At 36.1% G+C, this 6,586-nt stretch overlaps 2 long non-coding RNA genes across 2 annotated transcripts; both read left to right on the top strand.

Moving 5' to 3' along the window:
- Window positions 1-1,626: 1,626 nt before the first annotated feature.
- Window positions 1,627-2,331, top strand: LOC143563054 (uncharacterized). The gene is made up of 3 exons (XR_013140592.1): window positions 1,627-1,798; window positions 1,873-1,956; window positions 2,032-2,331. It is a non-coding gene; the product is annotated as an uncharacterized LOC143563054 (long non-coding RNA).
- Window positions 2,332-4,705: 2,374 nt separating this feature from the next.
- Window positions 4,706-5,247, top strand: LOC143563053 (uncharacterized). The gene is made up of 3 exons (XR_013140591.1): window positions 4,706-4,794; window positions 5,000-5,098; window positions 5,227-5,247. It is a non-coding gene; the product is annotated as an uncharacterized LOC143563053 (long non-coding RNA).
- Window positions 5,248-6,586: the final 1,339 nt, after the last annotated feature.

Below are 6,586 nucleotides of genomic sequence, written 5' to 3'. Positions count from 1 at the left end.
GTTACTTGTCCTTACCCGGTTTGGCCCGTTAGGGACATAATTTGGTTTTAAATTTATGTTTTCACATCAAACAAGTTCGGGTCAGATTATATGTCATTAAAATAATGTGTGTGGGACTGTAAGTTTCAAACTATTTTTTGCTTAAACGAGTTAGTTCGGGTCAGATTATACATCAAACAAGTTATGGTAAGATCAAACTATTTAACTTACTATTTGTATACTTCATTGATATTGTAGGATCAAATCAAGCTAATGTTTCAAGACCCGGCCTTCATAAATTGTCTTGACGAGTTTATGAGTTAGAGAAAGTCATCACGCTTGGCGGACGAAGATAGTAGTGACGATAGCGCTGGAGATGATATTATAAACTAGTGGTTTAATGGTAAGATGTTAACTAGACAAGATATTTGAACGTGGATGATGACTAGCGGTTTTATGTTTTATGTTTTATGTTAACTAGACAAGATAACCGTGATTATGGACATGTTATGTAGTTTTTTATGTATGTTTTAGACAAATGGTGTGTTTTTATAAATTAGTGTTTTTGTATCAAAATCCAAAAAATATGCAGGTTATTGAATAAAAAACTTGATATTACAGGGGAATTTGTTTTTTGAATATTACAGGTAACTTTTAGCAGCGACAATGTCGCCACTAATACTGTATGACATGGCGCGCAAGTGGCGTGGCGCGGAGGTGACATGGCACATCTATTAGCGTCGACATTCATCACACGTGGCACCAATATTTTAGCGGCTACAAATATAACTTTTAGCGGCGATGTGGAGGTATTAGCAACGAGGCATTGCTGGCGACACGTCGCCGCTACTACTTTTAGTGGCGACTTTAGGGTGTATTAGCGGCGACATTTGTCGCCGCTAAAAGTCCTTTTTCTTGTAGTGTGTATATCTTATAACTTTTCAAATCATGGCAGACGTCATGCCTCGAGGACATGGCGGCGATGGTGCCGAGGATCCGCCACCTCCAGGTGGTTTTGGGCGAGGTTTTCATGAGGAGGACGGTAAGTGTTATTATGATTTATTTATTTCTATATCTTATTTATTTATTCTAAATATATATATTGTTATAAATATATATATTGTGACTAATAATTTTAATTATATTTTGTAGCTAACCCGGCTCGACATAGGGAAGAGGTTCAGCCAAAAATAAAAAACTGGCAGCAGCGTTTAAGAAAAATGGGGGGCCTTTGTCTCTCACATTCGACAGGAGCGCTACGTTTATCCCGATTGGTGAGGTTGCTGACATGTTCGTTCACGAAGTGAGGATATACATGGGAAGGAACATCGCCTTTGACAAGGAGAGTTGGGGTAATGTGTCAGCAGCAGAAAAAAATGCCTTGGATTAAGTGATTTATTATATTAAGTATATTTCATATATTCATCATTTCATTATGTCTTTTACTTAATTAACTAATTTATTTAATTACTTCGTAGCGATACTACAATTTGCAAGAGATTGAGCGGGATCCTCAAAAGAATCTGCTAAAGGGTAGCATTGAATTTGTAATCTCAAAGCGATATAGAGACCGAAAAAGCAAAGGAAAATGTCATTATAACGCTATGGGTGGAAATGCTGATTTGGAGTTAACAAAGACCAACCCCCCCAAGAATATGGGTGAAGAAAATTGGAAGAAAGTTGTCGATCTTTTCAAGACTGAATCACATGAAAATCGGTCGCTGGTCAATAAAGCAAATCGGCGAAGGCAACAGTACACAAACCGCGGGGGGGGGGGGGGGGGGGAACGGCATCCTATAGTAGCTATGGCTACAAAAACGTAATGCTTTATATTTTTATACACCACACAAAATAATATATTTATTGTATGATCTAATATTTAATGTTATTCAGAGTATGAACGAGCTTCAAGTGTTTAAGAAAGCTCCTTGTCGACCTGATGGGACTTTTGATAGCACGGTGGCTGAGCGACAATATGTATGTATTTGTTAAAGAATATATTTTCAAATATATTAATATCTATCTATATTAATAATTTGTTGTAAAATACAGAATGATTTAAGAAGAGAGATCGAGGCGCTAACCGAGCCTAATAGCGAAGGTGAATTTGAAGAAAGTAATGAGCCGATTTCAAATGCGGCCGGAATATTTGAAAAGGTGTTAGGTCCTCGACGCGGTTGTATGAGATGTATCGGGCCTAATTCTTCTGTAGCCGCATCGTTGAGTGTCACGGATCAATGTGAGCAGGAACAGACACCACAACCATTCTTTACACCTGTAAATTTTTTTTATGTTGAATCAAAGTGGTTTTGGTAATTTTGACCCATGTTGATAGTTATTTATTGTTTTTAATCATAGGCTCAACTAGATAGAATTTTTAGCAACCCAAATTTTTTGCTCGCATTTCACAACATAACGCCTCGGGCTCCTCCAACAACGGAACAACGAACAATGATGATCTTTTGGACCAAATACCATGGATGAGGAAGAATGAAGTTATTTTGGATATGTGTATCAGTGTATGAATGGTTGTTTAAACGGTTGTTTTGTGTTTAACCTTAACTATCTAAACGATGTGTAGCTAATTTTTATGATATATGTGTACGAAAATCGTTCGAACGGAATTATGTGTATTTAGAAAATCTAGATACGATTCTGGGAATGCAGGAACAGGAACATGAAAACTGGAAAGGCCTGACCTTATTAGCGGCAACGTGCAATTATCGGCGCTGAAACTTACCCCATTAGCGACGCTCTTTTAGCGGTGACCTATTAGCGCTGACATGTCGCCGCTAATAGTATTAGCGGAGATTTTAGGCACTTTTAGCGGCGATTCTTGTCGCCGCTAATGACCACCTTTTTTGTAGTGATGATTTAATACTTAATGTTATACAGAGTATGAACGAGCTTCAAGTGTTTAATAAATCTCATTGTCGACGTGATGGGACTTTTGATTGTGAGGTGGCAAAGCGACAATATGCAAGTATTTATTCAAGTATATTTTTTCCAAATATATTTATATCTATCTATATTAAATCATCTTATGTTAAATATACAATGAATTAAGGAGAGAGTTCGAGGAGCTAACCGAGGCTAATAGCAAAGGTGAATTTGAAGAAAGTAACGAGCCGATTTCAAATGCAGTCGAAATATTTGAGAAGGTGCTGGGTCCTCAGCGCGACTATAGTAGAGGTATCGGGCCTAAACCTTCTGTAGCCGCATGTTAGAGTGTCGCGGGCCAATGTGAGCAGGAGCAAACACCACAACGTTCTTTATACTGGTAAAAATGTTTTTCTATGTTGGTAATTTGGTTTGTGTAGGAAAATGTATTAAGTGAGCCAAAGTGGATGTGTTAGTGAATCAAAGGGTTTCGGTAATGACAGTGAGGACAAAAACGAGATTAATTTGTCTGCTGCTGATCTGTATAAACCAACTGATTTGACGGTACAAGCCAAAGTGGATGTGTTAGTGAATCAAACGGTTTCGGTATAATGGAATTATTAACATTAATGACGTGTTTTTATTGATAAGGACATGTGGCCAAGCTTGACGCACTATTTGGGAGCTTTACACGAAGTGTGATCGAAAGAGCTTTACACGAAGTGTGTTCGTCTTTATAAGACTTGGTGATAAAGAGTCAGATGGCATGAACCATAACAAGAATGTTAATGAAAATACAGTTAGAGTGTCGTGCTAACCGATGGGGATAGACCAAGTGATGCGTGACGAAGAAATATTGGTTTGTCGATACCTTAAGGGACCGGTAGAGTATAAAAAGAATGCGGAAAGGAATACGTGGGTGAAAACTAAGAAACAATATATTGCTGAAAGAGGAAGATGAGGATGTCGAGAGAACATTAAGTTAAAATGCTTTATTAATTTTTATATACGTAGTCATTTTAATTAAGTGTGAAAACACAGTAGCGCGTATAGGTTTGTTTTCATGTGACCTCTCGAGTGGTTGATGGTCAGTCTTCCCTCTTCAATGCTTCAAATAAAATTTGTTTTCATGGTTCCACTAAAAAATTTCCTTTGTTTTTTTTTTAACTAAATGGACTTGCAGTTTTTAAACGAATTTGTTCAGGTTTGGTGTGACCGCTCCTAGTTTGGTTTTGTTTACATATTCAATTTTAATTTTATTTGAGCATGGAAAATAAAAGAAAGAAATATTTAAGCCAAGTTTTAGTTGAATTAAGCACGTTTCAATGATGAAATGTACAGGGCTTGAACAATTGAAAACTTATGAACCCTAATTGAAATAGGTGTTTTTTTTTTGAAGAGCAAATTACCAAAATAGCCTATTTTAGGATAGAGAAAATACAAAATAACACGTGAGATTTGAAATTCCCAAAATAGCCATTCAAATCTCACGTACACGTGAGACTGCGAGATTCCCCGTGAATTTTCGTGGTCCAATCAGATTCTGCCAAGTGTTTTCCACTCCCACCTACCCTGATATTTTTCATCCCAAATCTGTCGGAAACGTAACTTTTGACACCAAATATAACCTGAAAAAAACCAACTGTAACGTGATGTTTCAAGTTGTTTTTATCGGCAACGTGAGTTTTCAAAAAAAGTGATTTTTTAAGTTTTATTGAAATTCATCTCCGAAGATGAATTTTAAATGAATTTCGTCGATTCAAAAAATCATATTCATTATTTTCATATTATCTTTATCTTCATCCCAAAGGGCACATTCATCTTCATATTCATCTCCATAACTAAAACAACAAATCATCTTCAAACATGTCGATCGCTAAAAGAGGGCTTCAGCAGTACTTGCTACAGCTTCAACAGCATCCACTAAGAACAAAGGTGCAATCTTTTCTCGATCTAATTCATTTGTGTTGATTTCAAGAACTGGGTTTTGTTTATTTTGGTGAATTAGAAACTGGGTTTGTTTCATTTGTTGAAATTGAACTGTTTTTCTTATTAATTTTGTGGTTTTAGTTAAATCAAGAAATGTGTTTTGTTTTTCTTGATTTATTATGAATTGGGTTATAATTTGTGCATATTTTAGGCTATAACTGCCGGAGTATTGTCCGCGATCAGTGATATAGTTTCTCAGAAGCTCACCGGCATCCAGAAACTGCAAATCCGGCGTCTTATTCTCAAAGTGGTATGATCTCATTATCTTTCATATTTGGCCTTTTGAAGTCAATCCGTTGACTTAATTAATCATAAACGGAACCCGTTTGAGTGTAAGGTTGTTTATGGATGAATGATTAATATTGGGAAATTATGCAGCTTTTTGGGTTTGCATACCTTTATGGTGACTAATGTGCCCTTTGGGGATGAAGATGAAGATAATGAATATGATGAATATGATTATTTTAAACGACGAAATTCATTTAAAATTCATCTTCGAAGATGAATTTCAATAAAACTTAAAAATCACTTTTTTTGAAAACTCACGTTGTCGATAAAAACAGCTTGAAACATCACGTTACAGTTGGTTTTTTCAGGTTATATTTGGTGTCAAAAGTTACGTTTCCGACAGATTTGGGATGAAAAATATCGGGGTAGGTGGGAGTGGAAAACACTTGGCAGAATCTGATTGGACCACGAAAATTCACGGGGAATCTCGCAAGCTCACGTGTACGTGAGATTTGAAGGGTTATTTTAGGAATTTGAAATCTCACGTGTTATTTGATGTTTTCTCTCTCCTAAAATGGGCTATTTTGGTAATTTGCTCTTTTTTGAAACATGAGATTTGCTGTCAATTTCAGAATGGAATATATGGGATTATGTACTATACAATATAAGACATATGCTACTACTTTACATAGTGTACAACTACAAAGCTATCATAGATGCTACAAGCTAGGGGACTAGACTACTTTCATAAAGTTCTTACACACAAGGTTAGTCTTTGCTACTTGATTGGTTTAAATCCAAATCACTACCGTTTAATAAACGAACAATTAACCATTATTATATAAAGAGAAAATTACCTAAATAGCCCTTTTGATGAGAGAGAAAAGACCATTTAGCACGTGAGATTTCAAATTCCAAAAAGAGCCCATCAAATCCAACGTCCTCGTGAGTTTTTGAGATTCCCCGTGAGTTTTCGTGGACGAATAAAAAGCCGCAATGTGTTTTCCATTTTCACCTACCACGCTATTTTTCATCCCAAATCTGTCTGAAACGTGATTTTTGTCATTAAATATAACATGAAGAAAATTAACTGTAACGTGATGTTTCAAGCTGTTTTCATCGGCAACGTGACTTTTCAAAATCATGGTTTTTGAGTTATTTTGAAATTCATCTCCAAAGATGAATTTCGAATGAATTTCAACGTCGGAGACGATTCACAATTAAAGTTCATTTTCTTCTTCTTTTGTAAACCTTTTTGAAACCTTTCTTCTTCTTTCAACCTTCTTTTGTAAACCCTAAACCTCGGAGACGATTTTCAACCTCGGAGACGACTAACTTCAATTGGAAGCTTTTAATAGTTGTACGTTAACTACCTAACCAAACTTAACCTAATCAACATCTAATTTCAAAGCCACTAACCAACATAATCTCCCATAAACAAGTAATTAGTATCCAGAGCACTTCCTCCTATCCGAAACAACTCCAACAAATCATGAAACTGTCCATGAAT

Source organism: Bidens hawaiensis, unplaced genomic scaffold (genome assembly GCF_021521415.1).
Source record: "Bidens hawaiensis isolate Kalapana, Puna unplaced genomic scaffold, B.hawaiensis_p1.1 tig00021219_1, whole genome shotgun sequence".
Classification (NCBI taxonomy): domain Eukaryota; kingdom Viridiplantae; phylum Streptophyta; class Magnoliopsida; order Asterales; family Asteraceae; genus Bidens; species Bidens hawaiensis.
This window is presented reverse-complemented; position numbering and strand designations above follow the sequence as displayed.